This window comes from Cygnus atratus, chromosome 1, assembly GCF_013377495.2.
Source record: "Cygnus atratus isolate AKBS03 ecotype Queensland, Australia chromosome 1, CAtr_DNAZoo_HiC_assembly, whole genome shotgun sequence".
Lineage (NCBI taxonomy): Eukaryota > Metazoa > Chordata > Aves > Anseriformes > Anatidae > Cygnus > Cygnus atratus.
In genome coordinates, this window is record NC_066362.1 from 179,830,291 (window position 1) to 179,849,146 (window position 18,856).

Below are 18,856 nucleotides of genomic sequence, written 5' to 3' on the forward strand. Positions count from 1 at the left end.
GAGACCATGTTATATATGTCTCTGCAAAGGAAAATTGGCATTTTCATAATAAAATAAGAAAAGGTATGTAAATTAGTGTGAGTCATAAATACTTCATGTTTTGAAATGAAGTATCAGTTTTAAGGTTTATCTCTGGGATAGAAGTTAAGCAATCTTAACCTCTTTTTTTTTCCCCTTTAAAGAATAAAATGCTTGTTAAAAGTGTTTAGAACTAAGTCAAGAGGGAAAGAGGAAAATCATATCAATTCTAAGATTACAGTAGTGAAGCACAAACTTTATTTCATTCTAAAATTTATTTTCAGCTTTGGAAGAGCATACCTGCCCATTATCCAGAATGCTACATGAATAAAGTTGTTACCTGCTGCCGGGTCTGATATGTGGTTTTGGTTGTTTTCAGATAGCATTAAAGCAACCAAGGTGAACATTTTAAAATAAATGCAACTCCTGTCTAAGTACATTTGAACCATGACAACAAAAAAATAGACTTTTTTTTGTTCTAAGTAACACCTGGTGCTTAGCTGTTGAGTTTTATGTAAGATTAATTTATTATTTGAGGTGGTTAAACACCAATGTTGATCTGGTCATAAATTCTGTACAAGTTGTCACAAACCCCTCAGAAGGGACTTTCCTAGTTGCTAGTGGTCATTGGAAGTTGCTGCTTTCACGAGAAGACCAGAGCTTATTACCAAACCCTAAACCCACTGTGTGCATCGAAGGAAGTACATGCTGTCATTCTCTGGTGATCTGAGAATGCGCGAGGTTACCTGGCACTGCAGTAGTGCCAGGTAACCCCATGTTGTCTTTAAGGGTGATATCACCTCTAGATATATTGTATCTTGTTTGTTAAATTACTCAATGTCAGCTTTAGCAGTGGACAAAGTTGAAGAATAAGACAATATTTATTTAAATCCATAGATCATAGAATCATAGAATATCCTGAGTTGGAAGGGACCCATAAGGATCATCAAATCCAACTCCTGGCACCGCACAGGTCTGCCCAAAAGTTTAGACCATGTGACTAAGTGCACAGTCCAATTGCTTCTTAAATTCAGACAGGCTTGGTGCAGTGACTACTTCCCTGGGGAGCCTGTTCCAGAGTGCGACCACCCTCTCTGTGAAGAACCTCCTCCTGATGTCCAGCCTAAACTTCCCCTGCCTCAGCTTAACACCGTTCCGGCGGGTCCTGTCACTGGTGATAACGGAAAATAGGTCCCCTTCTTCTCCACTCCCCCTCGCGAGGAAGTTGTAGACTGCGATGAGGTCCCCCCTCAGCCTCCTCTTCTCCAGGCTGAACAGGCCCAGTGACCTCAGCCGCTCCTCATAAGTCTTCCCCTCTAGGCCCTTCACCATCTTCGTTGCCCTCCTCTGGACACTCTCCAACAGTTCAATGTCCTTTTTGTACAGTGGTGCCCAGAACTGCACACAGTACTCGAGGTGAGGCCGCAGCAGCGCAGAGTAGAGTGGGACAATCACTTCCCTCGACCAACTAGCAATGCCGTGCTTGATGCATCCCAGGGTACGGTTGGCCGTCCTGGCTGCCAGGGCACACTGCTGGCTCATATTCAACTTGCTATCAACCACAACCCCCAGATCCCTCTCTGCAGGGCTGCTCTCCAGCGTCTCGTCGCCCAGTCTGTACGTATAGCCAGGGTTGCCCTGTCCCAGGTGCAGGACCCGGCACTTGCTTTTGTTAAACTTCATGTGGTTGGTGATTGCCCAGCTCTCCAATCTGTCCAGATCTCTCTGCAAGGCCTTTCCACCCTCATCCGAGTGCACAACTCCTCCAAGTTTGGTCGTCGGCAGATTTGCTCAAAACACCTTCTAGTCCTACATCCAAATCGTTTATAAAAACATTGAAGAGGACTGGCCCTAAAATGGAGCCTTGAGGGACCCCACTAGTGACCATCCGCCAGCCAGATGTGGCCCCATTTACCACAACCCTTTGAGCCCTGCCTGTCAGCCAATTGCTCGCCCATCGTATGATGGTTTTGTTAAGTTGTATGCTGGACATTTTGTCCAATAGGATCCTATGGGAAACCATGTCAAAAGCTTTGCTGAAGTCCAAAAAGATCACATCAGCTGGTTTTCCTTTATTGACTAGATGGATGATCTTATCATAAAAAGAAATCAAATTTGTTAGGCAGGACCTACCCCTCATGAACCCATGCTGGCTGGGACCAATGACTGCATTGTCCTCCAGGTGCGCTTCAGTAACTTCAAGGATCATCCTCTCCATAATTTTACCAGGCACTGACGTGAGACTGACAGGCCTGTAATTGCTAGGGTCTTCTTTCTTACCCTTCTTGAAAATTGGGACAACGTTTGCCAGCTTCCAGTCCAATGGGACCTCACCAGATTCCCAAGATCATTGAAAAGTAATTGAGAGAGGTCCCGCGATGACGTCAGCCAGCTCTTTAAGCACCCTGGGATGAATCCCATCCAGACCCATGGACTTGTATGGATCCAGGTGGAGCAGCAAATCCCGCACACGTTCAGGGCTGGTTGGGAGTTTGTCATTCCCACCGTCATGGTCCTCCAGCTCAGGGTACCCCGGGTCCCGAAGCCCATCATCAGTGTTGAAGACAGAGGTGAAGAAGGCATTAAATGTCTCTGCTTTGCCTATGTCATTGTCTGTGAGGAGACCTTCCCCATCAAGTATCGGTCCTATGTTTTCTTTGGTTCTCCTTTTTCTGTTCACGTATCTAAAAAAACCTTTATCATCTCTCACAGACATGGCCAGCTTCAACTCTAGTTGGGCTTTGGCCACACAAATTTTCTCCCTACAAACATGAACAGTGTCCCTGTATTCCTTCCTCATCACCTGACCCTCCTTCCAGCAGCTGTACACTTCCTTTTTTTCGCCTAAGCTCCAGTAGAAGAACCCTGGTCAGTCAGGCCGGCCTTCTGCCCCGCTTGTCTGATTTCCGATATTTTGGAATCGCCTGATCTTGTGCTTTTAGGAGGCAGTGCTTAAAGATTGACCAGCACTGATGGACGCCAATGCCTTCAAAAGCAGTTTTCCAGGGGACCTTGCTGACTAGTTCCCTGAGCAGCCTTAAGTCTGCTTTCCCCATATCCAGGGCTGAAGTTTTGGTGACAGTTTTCCTTCTGTCACCATAAATTCTAAACTCAACCACTTCGTGGTCACTATGACTGAGACGGCCGCCAATTGCCACGTCTCCCACAAGACCCTCTCTGTTCTCCAGCAACAGATCTAGGAGGGCGCCTTTCCTAGTTGGCTCCCTTAGCACCTGCACCAAGAAGTTATCATCTAGGTGCTTTATGAACCTCCTGGACTTGCTCGTGTCAGCCGTGTGGTGATCCCAGTTGACGTCTGGTAAGTTGAAATCCCCCATAAGGACAAGGGGAGTTGATCTCGAGGCATCTCGTAGTTCTGCAAAGAATAATTCTTCGGCGTTGTTGTCCTGGCCAGGTGGTCTGTAATAGACTCCCACAACGACATCCCCTTTATTTGTTCGTCCCTTAATCCTTACCCAGAGGCTCTCAATTTTGCCATCACCAACTTGAAGTTCCACACAGTCCAGCCCATGCTTCACATACGTCGTGTAGATTCACGTATGCTTCACATACATTCACATAGATCTGTATTAATGGAGCAAATTAGCAAAAAATATTAAGAATTCTCTTCTTGAGCATCTCTAGTATTTTAGATAACTTGCGAGTCTGGGTGAACCCATACAAGTTAACCCATATGAGTGTTTTTTGGTTTTTAGTGCTCAGTGTTTCTGCTCCCATTAAGAACGGTTACTGGAGCCACCCAAGGAATCTGATACCTCCTTTCTGTAGCCCAAGAGGGAAGTAATTTTTCATCAGTTTCCATTTACCTAGTCCTGGTTTCTTGGTACTGGGATATTATGTGATGACACAGGTAACTGTATTTGCTGTGCTTTTCCTCTTCAAAGATGTTTTACTGCTTTTCTACATTGTAGCCTTCTGAAGGCTACAGATGTAAGGTTGTATACATCAACTCATTTCAACAAAACAAAAACCCCTAAATGATATATCATCTCAAGTTGATTTCTATCCATTGCTTCCATGTGAGTGCTGTGTAGAAGACTAAACATAATATGCAAGGCTGAAACTGGATATGGATACTTAGATCACATCCTCTTGTATATGTTAATTTCTGTCGCAAATATATGGAGGGCTTTATAAAAGCATTGAAAAAAGCTAAAACAAGTCAACTGAAAGTATGAGGTCACAGCAAACTACAATGACTTAAAGCCATCTAACTCTTGGCTGAGGACTTTCAAAGCTGAGTCTAGGAGTCACTTAAATTGAAGGCATCTTTGTTTGGAAATGGCCTTAAATATGAAACCATTTCTAAAATTTGTATAGGTAATTGCATTTTCAGGTGCCTACAGTCAAACTAAAAATAACATTGGTACCAGTCAATCATGCACAAGTATGACTGCAGAGGAGACTTGATGCTCTTCTGTGTTAAAAGAAGATGCTAAGGAAAGAAAATGACCATGAAACATGGATATGGTTCCTTGACTTGGACACAATATGACATAATAATTGTAAGTAGGGAACTGGCTTTTTTATAACTTAGAGTGATAATCAGACTGCATGAATGCCCTTGCAAATTTTGAGGAACAGATGCACTCTTCTGCCTTGTACAGGTAGATTAGCATGGAGGTTGGATGGAAATATGGGAAATCCCCTTCTGATAAAGTAAAGAAACAAAGATGAATTCAAGTCCTTGCTCTAGCATATGTCGAATGCTCAGGTACTGGCTTTGGCACATAGGAGAAATCTGCTTCTTAGTTTGAATATCATTGGCAGGGAAAATTTGCCCTGAAACCGTGCTGTTGTAGCTTTTCTCTTACTAGTAGTATGATGAATTAAAACTAGCTTAGGTGTCTACTTGATTCCGTAGTCCTCTTTAGCAATAGGGCAAAATTGAGAGAGGACCATCTCTCAAAATTCAGTTTAACACAACAAAACCGGCAAAGAAGCGTAAAACAAGGTCAGAATAAGCCATAGCAATTCAGAAGTCTGTTATTTCAATCGGCTCTAAGAGCGGCCCCAAGACTCCCCCTTCTCTGGGAACTGCCTGACCTTCTCCTTCACTAAGGCTGATAAGCGAGCGGGACTTCGTGGCCCCAGTCTCCCCCAGCTCTTAAAGAGGCAGTCAGGGACCCTCCAAGAAGCTGTTGCTGGAAAAGCTCACTTGACCGTGCTGCGAAAAGCTAGAGCAGCTAGCATTACTGTTGTGCCCATTTCGTTAGGTTTATAAATACGAGATTTCTAAAGCGTGCCATTCCCTGAATAAACTAAACTTGGCAAAAGTTTGATCAAAAGCAAATCAGACTTGTTTTTATCACCATCTGCAGTAGGAAATGAAAAACCAGGTTAAAATGGGAAAACATTAATTCGGATGTTTAATCATATTTGTTGCAAAGTGTTTTAGGGAAAACTTAATTTTTCTATCATTGATTTCCATTTGAAATGTTCTTCAAATATATCTAATATCTTTGTACGGATAAAACAAGTTTATAATGCCTTCTAATGCTTTGTTTTTTCAATGGTTTGTTACTTTCTCATTCTTCTGTTAGGCATTATTCTATATTGTCTTTCACACGTTTTGAAATGTGAATGAGTTTGTGATTTACTATATTCATCATAAAGTGTTCAGTCTGTTTGTCCTTTTCATGTTCCATTTTCCTATATATTCCGATCTGTTAAACTTTCCTTGTATCTTCTCCAATTTCCTCCTTTATTCCCTCCTTTCAATAAACTAGACCCAGCCTGACTATAGGAAGGTTCTGGATACATTTGTTGGAAATATCAGTGCTTCAGCTGCTTTCTTAAGACATCTAATTTTAGGTGTCTAAATGTGTTTCTATATGTGGCCTTGGATCTAAGCTCCCATTATAAGTAGTGAAGGTTTAGTCACTAGCTACAGTGCAGTCAGTGCTTTTCAGCTGACATCAGTTTGAACTGAATAGCTCTTCAGGCTCCACTGTCTGCACTAAGTAGATCTCCACTTGCTATAATAGGAGTGTAAGGTCCTAACTTGCATGCAGACACACAGGTCCAGATACTTAAATGACATGTCTCCATTCTGGAGCTAAAGCCTGGCTGTTAGAAACTGAAAAAAGACAGGCTACATCCTGAAAGCATCTCACTTGAGTGCATTGTTTCAAAGTTGTACCCACAATGAATGTCTTTGCCCTGAACTTTTTGCCTTTAAGCTGTTTGAGCTCATCCATTTCCATGAGCATCTAACATCTCACATCGTAAATGGAGGTACATGTTGGGATGGAGTTGAGGCCTTTGGTTGCAACTGGAGAATGCACCTGAAAGTCGGTTCCCATGACCGCAGTCAGCAATGTGTTGCCCACAAGCTTGTAAATCATTAACTCATGCTCCTGAGATTTAGCTGCTAGTGTGGGCAGTGTGAGTCTGGAACCACTTGGATGAGTCCTGTGCAAAGGATGTTAAGCTTGATGGGTCTGTGTCTGAGAAGATTAAGTCCCCTGGCTCTGTAATCAGGTCATCAGATTTCTTCTCTGACTGTTTACTGATGGAAAAGAAGTAGCCTTGTACTTCTTGCTTCATGAAACAAAAGGAGGGGTAAGTTGATACAGGATCTCTTGTTAGTTTCTAACGTAAGAAGAAAGTTGATTAGCTGTTTGAACTAAATCAGGGATAAAGGCAAAGAATTTTGAAAAAAAAAAAAAAGCATTTTTCTTATTAGGATCTTAATTGACAATGCTATTTAGAGTAACTTATGCTCATAACATTGAATCTTAATTGGATGAAATCTGGTTGAATAAAATCATAAAATTTCATGAAAATAGCTATTTTTTTTACTTTATCACAGCATGTCAGAATAGTTGTGGCTGGAGAGGGACTTCTGTAAGTCACCTGTCCCAAGCCCAGCTCCAGCAGTGCCCCCCAGCGCAGGGTGCCCAGGACCCCGTCCAGGCGCCTTGTGCCGCTCTCCCAGGAGGAGACCCCACAGCCTCTCTGGGCAGCCTGGGCCAGTGCTCAGCCGCCCGCCCAGCACACAAGTGCTGCCTGGTGCTCAGAGGGAGCCTCCTGCCTGCCCCTTGGTGCCCACTGCCCCTGGCCTGGCGCTGGGCACCCCTGACAAGAGCCTGGCTGCGGCCTCTTTGCCCCCTGCCTGCGGGGATTCACAGCCCTGGGTGAGATCCCCCTGAGCCTCCTCTTCTCCAGGCTGAGCAGTCCCAGCTCTCCCAGCCTCTGCTCACAGGAGAGGTGCTCCAGGCCCTTCCTCACCTGGGTGGCCCTCTGCTGGGCTCCCTCCAGCATGTCCATGTCTCTCTTGTACTGGGGGCCCAGAGTGGACCCAGCACTCCAAGTGTGGCCTCACTGGTGCTGAGCAGAGGGGAAGGATCACCTCTCTTGACCTGCTGGTGATGCTTTGCCTAATGTAACCCAGAATACCATCAGCCTCCTTAGTAGCAAGGACTCATTGCTGGCTCACGCTGACCTTGGTGTCCACCAGGACCCCCAGGTCCTTTGCTGCAGAGCTTCTTCCCAGCTGGGTGCCCCCAGCCTGTCCTGGTGCCTGGGGTCGCTCCTCCCCAGGCGCAGGGCTCTGCACTTCCCTATGTTGGCCTTCAGGAGGTTCCTGTCAGCCCATTTCTCCAGCCTGTTGATGTCCCTCGCGATGGCAGCGCAGCCTTGTGGTGAATCAGCCACTGCCCCCATATAGAAAAACATTACTCCATTTCCTTATCTGATTAATTCTTTAAAAACAATTTGTGCTTTATAGAAACTAAGAAGCAGTGTATTTAAACTGTCTTTTTACTGCGTTCCGTAAAAATGAAAAGGCTACAACTTTGTGCCTAAGCACTGTGTTTGTTAGATCTTCTTTAACCATATGTACAGTAGGAATACAGCCTGGTGTCTCATCTGTTTGAAATCCTACAAATTGTTAGATGAGACCCCAGGGTGTTTCTTTATAGTTCCACCCTTTGAGATCCAAGCTGTTTTGCTACATCCTTGAAGTATAGCTGCAGCTGTGAAAGTGTTCAGGCTTCTATCAAAGGCCTCAAGTTAACTAAGAAATAACTTCCAATTGAGTTTGATTTACTGTTGTTCTGTTGGTACTCCAAAGAGTAGTCTTGGTCGCCTTATCTCCTGGTCAGGCACACGGTAGCTGTGAAGGGTGGCAGGCCACGAAGGAAAGCAACATCTCCAGGCCTGGGGAGCTGCTCTCCCAGCTGGTATTTTTCCAGACCTCCTCAAGGCCAAGCAGGCTTCTGCTGATGCCTGCAAGATGCCAGCATTGTCCTGCCTCTATGCTTTCTCTTTCTCCTCTGATGCTAAAAGTTGTTCTGTAGAGAGAGTACCTGTAGAAGGAGACCTGGAGGTTGGTTTCCCTTTACTTCCCTTTATTTTCACCTGTGCAACTGCTTTATCTGCTTGGGTCCACATACTGTTTTGTTGCCAGAATGTAATACCCATGTGAATGTTGCAACTTCGAATCCAGGGATTTTTTTTATTATTCTGTTCATAGTTTTGCTTTTTTTTCCCTAATGGATGAATCAGCAGCACATGGCCCGACAGATATGGCTGTGCATGCGTTATTAATAGTTAGATGATGATAGTTGCAGTCTTTTTTGACTGTTGAGATGACTGAGGTTTTGTCAGCTTGCATGGCTTACATGATCGTGACACGTTTGAACTTCATCGAAATCATGGTGATACAACTTCCCTTTGCTTTATTCCTTTTGTAGACATTCGTGCAGCAATCTGTTTTACATCTGAAGCAGTTTATTATCCAAATGAGGGGAAGGAAGATAGGGAGGAAGGTAACAAGGCCATTACAAGCACATAGGCTAGCTGTGCACAAATATAAATAGCTACTGTGTAACGTGAATTAAAGACCAATTACAAGCATGTCTATTCAGCCACTTAAAGCCATTAAGAAACAGTGTAATTACATGGGTCTTCAAATAAAGTTTGAAAGGCCAGATTCACTGTTAGTAAATACAGCTATTCAAAGTGCTGTTGTTCTTTTTTTTTTTTTCAAAGAAAAGGCTTTTGTCACACTGCAACTTGAAAAAATGCAGTTTTCTGGAGCAGGTGCTCTAGGACACCATCTAAACAGCCTCAGATTTTTTTCAAGTGACTGTGCAGCACCCAGTAACTTACAGAAGTTTCTCAAGTTAATGGTGGTCAAGCTACTGGAGCGACTGATTACACCCTCTACTCTTTTTGATGAATCAACTATTCTGTGAGTGTATGATTTACTTTCTGTGCCTGTTCTCAATTTGTTTTTTCCAGTAGCCTTTTCTCCGTCCGTTTCACTCTTGCTTTCCCTTTGGTGCTGGACATATGGCCCATCTTCATACTGTGTATATTAATTTCCCTTGGATAATCTTGACTGTTTTATTCATAGGTGAGATGGATGTAACTTCTGAAGAAGCTGAGGAAAGAACTTTCTTACAGCCCAATATTTTGTTGAGAAAAGATGGCTTATTACATATATTACACTCTCCAGTGATACAAAACCCCATTTTCAAATTTCCTATGGGCTTTGTAAAACTTTTAGTTATTACATTGTTATATCTCAGTTGCAATGACTTATGAAAGTTGTATTTTGTCTGTTCCCCACCCTCTTTAAAAAAGAAAAAAAGTGGGTCCTACCTAAGCAGAACAGCCTGTGCTTCTTAACAAGAATTTTATTACTATGTTTCCTCCAGATCTTTCAGGTCAAGGAGGTACTGCTAGATGTAAATATTTCAGAAGTACCTAAATGGAGAGTATTCAGGTATAGCAGCTTTTCTGCCTTCAAGATGGTTCTGTCTGCTTGTGCCTCCAAAATAGGGAAATAGAGGCTGGGGGAAGAGAGCTGGAATAAGACCTATAAATGCCAAACCTATAGGGTGTATTATTACTTCATAGATGATTCATAGGAGGATTTAATATGTAGTTGTAGTTTCAATAAAATACAAGTAAGTTACTGGGAATAAGATAGCGAAGGTTGTCATCATGACCATTTCGTAACAATGCATCGCAACAATTGTAGAAAAATCTTATGAAATACAGGCAGGTCACTTGAAGTAGAAGGACTGTGCTTAATAAAAACCACAACAGGACCGTGGGCTGAGAGAAAGTCCCAAACTAGGGAAAGAACTGTTAGGTCAAGGAGCTGTACCTTATTGATACTGCGTTCCTTTCTTCTCGGAATCAGAATTAAAGTTGGAGACAACAGAGGGAAGGAGAAAGAGATGGGTCTACAGAGAATTGTCAGCCTTTTACTCTTTCTCTCTTTTCTCAGAAGTGCTAAATGCTGTCTTTCAAGGGACTGTCTTAAAGTGAAGTGCTCTGCTGTGTTACATCCTCAGCCATTTTGACAGAGCTGGGCTTTTTGGTTTTTGCAGAGAAGAGACATCTCAGTAAAACTCCTAAGTAACAGGTGGATTTAGAAAATAACAAACATACTTCAGTTGGCATTTTTTCTTACTTTTTCTTAAACTTTCCATTTATTGTTTCCTGTTTGGTGATCAAGCACAGAACCATTTTGTTGGATAAAAGAAGTTTAATCTTATCAATCACTTAAGCTCAGTTAAAACTGAAGAGTCATCTAACTCATCAGCTGTTAACAAACGCTGAACAAAGATGCAGAAGACTGCCTAGTGTGAGCTTAACTTCCACTCCCATATTTGTACTGCAAATAGATACAGATACAACAGTACTTGCAAGCACTGAGGTTTTGAGATTGATTGATGGTTTGATTGTTTTTTACTATGGACTGCTAGCCTATGTGCATTAGAACAGTGCCTTTCTACACAAGCTGTAAATCTGACATTATATATATGTAGTCTTTTCAATAGCATATTTGTTAAAGGTGTGTTTTTATGTTTGCTGCACCTTTCCAATTCTTAATAAAAATATTGCATAAAAAAGGAAGAAAAGGTACCTTGGAAATACCCCATCTTTTCTCTTAGTTATAGCTATATACACTCTCAAGTGTTCTTGTGTTCCTTTCAAGCAGAATATATGACACATACTAGACCAGGAATCTTACTCATATACCCACACAGCTTTATCTGTAGGTTTTTTCCCCAGTTCATCTTCTAACATTGAAAATACCTTCCAGAGCACCGATTTGGCCATAATAGCTTTCCAAGCGTGCATTACGTTCATAAAGTTTCAATATGCTATCATAGTTTTTCAGTTACTGAGCCTCAACCTCTTATCTGAAAAGCACGTCTGTTATTTATTTCTTATGGGAAAGAATCTAGTCTCATCTTGGTGACAGCATAAATGGAAGGGTGTTGGGTTCTGGGTTTTCTCAGAAGCATATAAATGCAGGTTTCTGGATCTTCCTGTTGTATGGTGGTGTTGTGCTGCTGTGTGTGGACAAGTAGTAGATTGGCAGGTAAACAATTCTGTGTAGCTTCACAGAACTAGATAAAGGTCTGAAGTGCCTGGGAAGATGCCACGTGGAAAAAGAGGCTGAATGCCAGGTAAGGCTGTGTCTATGTAGGACGTGGCTTTTGGAGATGTGGAGCCCAGTAGAAAGCAAATAAAAGGACCAGAAAACACAGATGTGAAGAATGACAGTCTTGAGACCAGATACCTGTGTGTTTCCCATCCCCGTAGAGCAAAATTCAAAGCATAATACAGAATGGTTTTGACCTGTAGCTCTACAGAGCTTCAGCAGATTCAATATAACCTTAGTCATGTAGTGTGTTGGTTTTGTTTGTTTGTTTGTTTGTTTTAAGGTTCTAAATTGTGGAGGAAATAGGAAAGGATCAAATGCTGAAGCGTGATACACAGCAAGCCTATAATATAAATCTATCCCTTCTTAACCACTCAGTAACTAAGGCACTCAGGTATCTTTCAGCTATCAAGATAATTCTAGAAATACTTGGCATTTCAGCTAAGCTGATGAACCAGGGAACTGCAGTGGCCTAGGGAATCTATATTCCAGAAGTGGTAAAAGATCAAGAATGTGCATCAACTGTTTAAAGGAGTGTTGTTTGAATGGTACCCCTGAACTGGATGAAATGCAGTTATATACAGTGTAAGGTCTTGCATAAGATAAATAAATTATAAACGGGAATCTCATCATTTGCAATTTTATAAGGAGGAGGAGGAAGCAGGCAAGCTATTTGGTTCACAAGATAAGTATATCTCCAGTGTAATGTATCTGTAAAGGTTACTGTGATCATAAAATGCATCAGAGCAGACATAGCTAGTACAGCTTGGGATGTTTAGTTGGATTTTACAGGATTCTGCTGAGACCTTAACTGTATTTTGATCGTTCATGTTTACAAAAGATGAAATGAAACTGATTCCAGCTGTTGTAGAAAAGAGAGATTAAGATATTCATAAGAATGAGAAGTCTGTTTTATGAAAGGATGCTGGAAGAGCTTGGCTTGTTGGGCTAAAAATGAGTTTTGTTAGGAATAGATAGGTAAACATGAGGGGTTTAAAAAAAATAATAAAATTAATGCTAGAGCTTATTGAGAGCCAAGTGGATGTCAAATGGCTATGAATACATTTTAGCTAATTACAAGAAACCTCCTGGCTACATAGGAGAGTGGTGCTCTAGAATAGTACCCCAGTGGGAGACATATGGGTGAAAGAACTGGCTTTTTATAAGATTGGTCTTGATGCTTTTATGTACAATCCATCTGTGATGGATCCTGATGCATGATAATAGGGAAGAGGAATGAAGCTGCAATTGCAGGTGAATGGACTTGATTCATGAAGTCTTTTTCAGTCCTTTAGCCCTGATGGTCCAGCAACAGAAAAAGTAGATCTACACCCAGACGGTAGGGAAGCAATAAAAAGGTTTTGGCACAAAGGATACATTTACTTTCCAGCTATTAAGCAATTTTCTTGTCTCCTCTCCTTAGAAGAGGGATATATTGATCCATACATAACGTTTGGTCAGGAGCTCCACTGTACAAGTGTGTCCTTTTTCCCTTTCATCTGGCTTGGAATGACAATTTTCGATGTGTCTGAGCCAACTTATTTGCTTCATCCCTTACCTCTTGTTTGGCACAGGTAAGTAGATTCCTTACATAGTTCCTTCTGGCTCTGAGTTCAGTTTGGCTGCCAAAGCAGTAGGTATTTCACTTTGTAAAAAGTATTTGGTTACAGAGCAAATTGAGTTTGAGGAGAACACTGCAACAGCATAAGCTTATCTTTGTCTGGTCCCTGCTTACTGCTTTAGCAGACGTTTTCTTTCTGATAATACATATTTATTAACCTTGATGAAAGCTTTCTATCAACAACAATCTTTGTCATGGACACTTTTAATGTTTGTGCTTACATGCTTTCCCTGTCTGGTAACTTGTTTGAGATATGGAGAAAATAATTCCTTGTTGAAGGGATCTGTGGAGAGTTCATTGTGCAGAATGAAGGGGCCTTTGTCACATAAGACATTAAAAAAAATTGTAGATTTCAAATGCTGAAACAAGTTTAAAAGATAAAAACGACTTCATTAGTTAGGCTGTGATGATTTTTGTTAACTAAGCCAGACCCTATAAACACTTCATTGTCACTATCAACAGTAAAATGTAAGATTTGCAGTGGCAACTATTTGAGGTATGTTGTGATCTGTATGAAATGGTAGAAACATTCCACTACAGAAGAGGCCACAGGTGTTGGTAGTAAGCGTAGTGCCATTCTATGTTGCCAAGTCTAACTTGAGAACATTAGTGTTTTTTGTTTGTTTGTTTGTTTGTTTTTTAATATATACCGTAAATTGGGGTTATTTAATTTGGGACCAAATTGCTGCAAAGCCTTTTGAACATGGAAATTCTCGCCTGTTGACCTTAAGTCATTAGCAAAATCAGAAGTCTTAATCTCAATGTTTTAAGTACTTACTATGCCAGCTGCTATGTTATACAGAATTTTCAAGATCTGTAGTTTTTGAGTCATTTATTTCCACTCTTTTCAGAGCATCCCCCGTTGTATCTGCGTTCATAGGCTTGTCTTTTTATTGTTGAATAGATGGACAAAAGGATGCGTGCATAGTGGACTGTCGTCATAAGGGGGTACGTTCAGGGTGTTTGGGTTCTACATTAGTATTAATTTTAGAAGTTTCTCACTTCAGAAGTCCCAGTGCAGCACGGGTCACCCACTGAATCACAGCCTAATCCTAGCAAGCGCATAGAGTCCGTTGCTTCTGTTTTGACCACGGAATTCCCTATGACCTTGTAATTGTACAAAACATGAGGCTGCAGGGGGACAGGCAGAAACCAGATATCAAAGACCTACTGGAGCAGAGACAATATACAGACAGTATGTAAAGGTTGCCTCTCTCCAAGAAGCAAGATAGGTTATTTGTTTACTCAAGCTGTATCTCAAATTATCCGCTGTATTTTGGTTTATCCTAAAATGCAAACAGTAGCAGCATAAAATTGGTTAAAGCACTCACCCAGAATAGAGATCTGATGTTTTTAGCCCTACAGAGTTCAGCAGAACCTGAACCTGTAGCTCCCAATTCCAGCAGAGTCCCCTGGCCATTAGGCTATGGGATGTCCTGAGTTTAGGCTTCTCTCCGTGTCTTCTTTTGGAAATGGGCATCTTCACCCCCACCCACCCCCCCAAAAAAAAACCGTTCTAGAGGGAAACTACTTAGGAAGGCAGTGTGCCTTTCTAGATTGATGTAATGGGGATTCCATAGGGATTCCTGTACATTTGGGTGAAGTTCTGGGTTCTTGTTCCCCTTTCAAAGGCTGGCTTTGTATTTTCCATCTAGCAACTTGATCAGAGGAGTTCACTGTGTCCGTAGCATGAACAGGAGCTTAGTGTGCTGCACTTTGGTTTCCTGGTGGCCCACCTTCAGCAGAGGTGACAGTGTTTGCAAGGCAGGTTATTCCGTGGTCTGGTGTCCTTGGCACTCTCCCAGACTGGAACAAGCTGGGGGTTAGCACACAGCACAGAAATCAGCTCACCGACTAACTGAGCAGGAAGACTTTTTTTTTTTTTTTTCTGACAGTAGGAATCTCCTCTCAGAAAACTCGATAGACTCTGCTGAACCAAGTATCTGCTCGGGGACGCACGGTCTGTGCTTGATGATTTGTGTCGTTTGCTATGAGGTGGCTCCCTGATAAATGTGCAAAAGCACAGAGTTGTCCTCCAAGGCAGCCGGTGAATCACCCCTCTGAAGCCAAATGTTTGCTGTAAACGTTGCAAAGTGTAAGGTGTGTAACATCAGATGTTTTCAGCTCGGTCTTATGTCTCATTTTTGTCATATGCCATTATTGTGCAATTTGTCTGCTTGAGGCTTGTTCCCTACAGTTTGTACCATGACAGAAGGACTTTGCATTACCAAATGTCTCCTTTCAAATTGTCAGCTTCGGGGAGTGTTTTCTTCCCTCATGGTTTGAAACAGAACTATGTAATAAAATGTTATTTCAGAATTTATTTTGGAGTTCAGAAGCCTGTATCTGAACATTTTCTTCTGGAACTGGATTATTGGTAGAGTCTTTATGTTGGTGGAGTCAAGTAAACATATGTGATTTAGGCATAAAAATAATTTTATGTGGTGAGTGTGAACAGAAAGGAAGTCTTTGTAGGACTGAACTCTGTTGACATTATTTTTTTTGCATTGTTTTACAGAAGACCTTTTCATCTGACCACAGCAGCAAGATTAGCTAATGCAAGATTTACATTCAAGAGCAAAATTTCAGTGGGACAGAGCTGTTGTGTTGTTTCATTTTGGTTTTCAGATCAGTATAGTTACCATTAATTTCTTACCTTTGCTTATAACGTGATTTAGGCCTGTTTTGCCCCAGATAGCCTGACCCCAGAACTGTAGCTGTGAAGCTAATGTCATTCTACATTTCCCTAGTTTTCCCTCTTTCTGCTAAATCATGCAGAATAATGGATTACTGGATTCTCTCTTCTTTACCACAATGGGAAGCTGAGATATCTCATGTCCTGCTAACTTAGTTTTAGTCTGTTTCAGTTAGGAATGAACACTCCCAGACAGGTCCCTTTACAGATAGATGTGTGTGGTATTTATTTTTGATACTAGAAGAATTTCAGATGTTAGAATTGTGTTATCGCCACAGTTTTTGTTCTGCTAGTTTTTGTTTTAAATAGAACACCTGAATATGCACTGTGTTTGTCTAGTAATTTCCTCGAAGCCTAAACAATTCAGAGGTTTTCAAATGAAAGTGCACGTTGTTAGTAGATTCCCGAGACTCCAAAAGTATGTCTTCAGAGTTGTCTGTCTTGGATAGAAATCAAAGTTGGAGCTGGGCACTGAATATTCTTTTGGCAACCTTTTCTGGTGTTGATTTCTTGCTTAAGTTTCTGTCAGTGCGTGTATTCTAATAATCACGGGTTGCACAAACAGAATTTGATTATATCCACAGATTCTTCTGTGTATTTTCATCCAAAGTTTTGAAATACTCTACTCTAGAATTTGGTAAAATTGGTTCAGCATTTGTACGTATGCTGTTGGTTTTCTTAGGCACTATCTGTATGCAGATATGTGTTTGTAAATATGTATACAAACACATGATATGCACTCATATATACACACATAACTTGGAGGTGGGAATATTAAGAACTTCGTAAGAAGTAGAAGGGGCTTCTCTGAGTGCCCATTCTGAAACAGCAGAATATGCCAGATAATTTTGCCCTCTAGTTTGAAATCAGTGTAGCCAGGTAAGTATGTACAGAAAAAATAACCCATTAGTGTAATAACTTGAATATAATGGTGCCAAAAAGGCCTTTACAAGTAATTATACTACATAATTTAATTTTTGGCACAACCAGCCTGAGAGGAAAAGAGGTTGAAGTTAATGCCTGTGCCTTCCACAATCTCTTCTGCAAACCAAAGTGCTCTTTTCTAGAAGCTGCTGTCTGCAAGCCAGCAACTGCTGGCTGTCGAGACTCACTTGTGCTGTTCACCTCTTAGCTACAACCAGTTTTCAATAGTAGCGCTTAACTTATTTTATTATTTTTTTTTACTTACTGGTCTGCAGTGCAAACAGCTTAAAATGATTAAAAATGCACAAATTCTAGTGGTAACAACTGTTAGATGATTAAATTGTGGTTTATCCTGAATCATGTGAATCAAATGGAAAATGACTAAGCATTATGTACAGATATTAAATATTAGTCTGAAGAAGTTGCAGATCAATATTGCTCAGCATAAATGCTAGGAAATTACTCTCTTTGAGAAAAAGCTGAGCAAATACGCCGTGCAGTTAGTGCAAATTATTCTTACTGCTAAGAATAAAAACATTTTCATCAAAGCTTCTTTGTGTTAAGGATGGTATATCGCATTTGACTCCCTTTGAAATGCAATGACTTATGGTTCACCTGATATTTAAATTGGAAGACTACAAGGGAGAGAGAACATATTTTTTTGACATAACTCTTCCACAGTTATTAAGTAATTGCCCTTAGTCTAAACCTAAAACAGCAAAGCAAGCTGAACAATTTAATAATCTAGGCTGCACAGTAAAAATCTGTATTGTATTTCCACATTAGCATCTTTGATTCATTGTTACTTATTTCTTAAACAGAAGTAGGATGGAGTTGATTGCTGTGCTCCTCAGTAGCTTCACAAAGAATGTATAAAAACTTTCTATTATCGGAGTATCTAGAAAGACTAAAATCATCCTTCTGCAAGCTCCCACGTGTAAGTTCTTGATGAGAAGTTTGCACCATTCAAAGGCATGAGTTTGCAATCTTTTTTTTTAATCACAAAATTGCACAGTGGTCATTGTTTAGATACAGCTGGAATGAAGGTACGTTTAATATTTGAACACAGAAACCATTGTTACCTTTGTCCTTTGAATATATGTGAGGCCATTATAAAAGAAAACTGATAGCTGTATTAATGATGAAGTGCTATGGGAATCTGTCATCTCCGCACGTTTGCCTGTGAGAAGGGATTTTGTGTCCTTTTTTTCTGAATACATATGTATGGTTTCATGGGAAAGATCAGGATCTCATTAGGATGGAATCTGTAGAAACACTGTAGTTAGGCTTTATGGCTTTCAGCTCTTATCCATTATTCCAAAGTCTGCGTGAATGAAACTGATGTTTTTCCCCTGCTTTCGAACAAAATTACATGAACATTTTACCTTGTTTTTCCATGCGTTTTCCAGCCTACTGATAAGATTTTAGTAGCCAATTAATATATTTAAATCGCTGTTCCTGCTTTGTCAGCGGCTGTTCCCCAGCCTTGATGACAAAAGTAGACAGATGGATGGGGGAAGGGACTGTTTTGTCAGGATGAATTTAGAGCATAAGGAATATGTTAAATTGACAGCACTGAAAACTCAAGTCTTCTGACTGCCCCTGTCCTTGCAGTGCTCCCAGTTCCTTCTTGCGCCTCTTGCCCAGCTCAGGCCTAGCAGTAAGCTCTGTGTTTGCTTTTCTCTTTTGTTATTCCTTGCTTTGATTGCACTGCACCTACTAAAAGCAAAGCACCTGGTTCCTTGTGACACTTTTTAGTGCCCGTTAACCTGAAGTACCAATCTGGAACTATTTTCCCGGCAGAGCTCACAAGGCAAATGGAGACCACTCGTTTGTTGTCAATACCATGGTTTTTGTGTAATTAACTGTAGCTGCTGGGAGCCCAAAATAAAACTTTGAAGTCTTGGCCATTATGTAAGAGCAAGAGTGGTGCAACTATTTGTGGCATCTGGGACTATTGATTTACCGCAGCGTGTCAGCGCTGGCCGGGCGCGCTGCTACGTCAGCTGCGCGCTGTATTGTTTCAGCTGCTCTGGCCTTTGTATTTGATCCTGTCAGCGCTTGCGTCAGTGATGCATATCATCGCCTGCGTGATGTCAAAGTGTGGGTGTTCGGTTATAGAGACATAGTTAACCTAATGTGCCGCAGTAAATCCTGAATGCTA

General features: G+C 41.4%; 1 protein-coding gene across 5 annotated transcripts in view; it reads left to right on the plus strand.

Moving 5' to 3' along the window:
• FNDC3A (fibronectin type III domain containing 3A) overlaps nt 1-18,856 on the plus strand; it is a 119,912-nt gene that overhangs the window by 44,782 nt on the left and 56,274 nt on the right. The window lies entirely within an intron of this gene.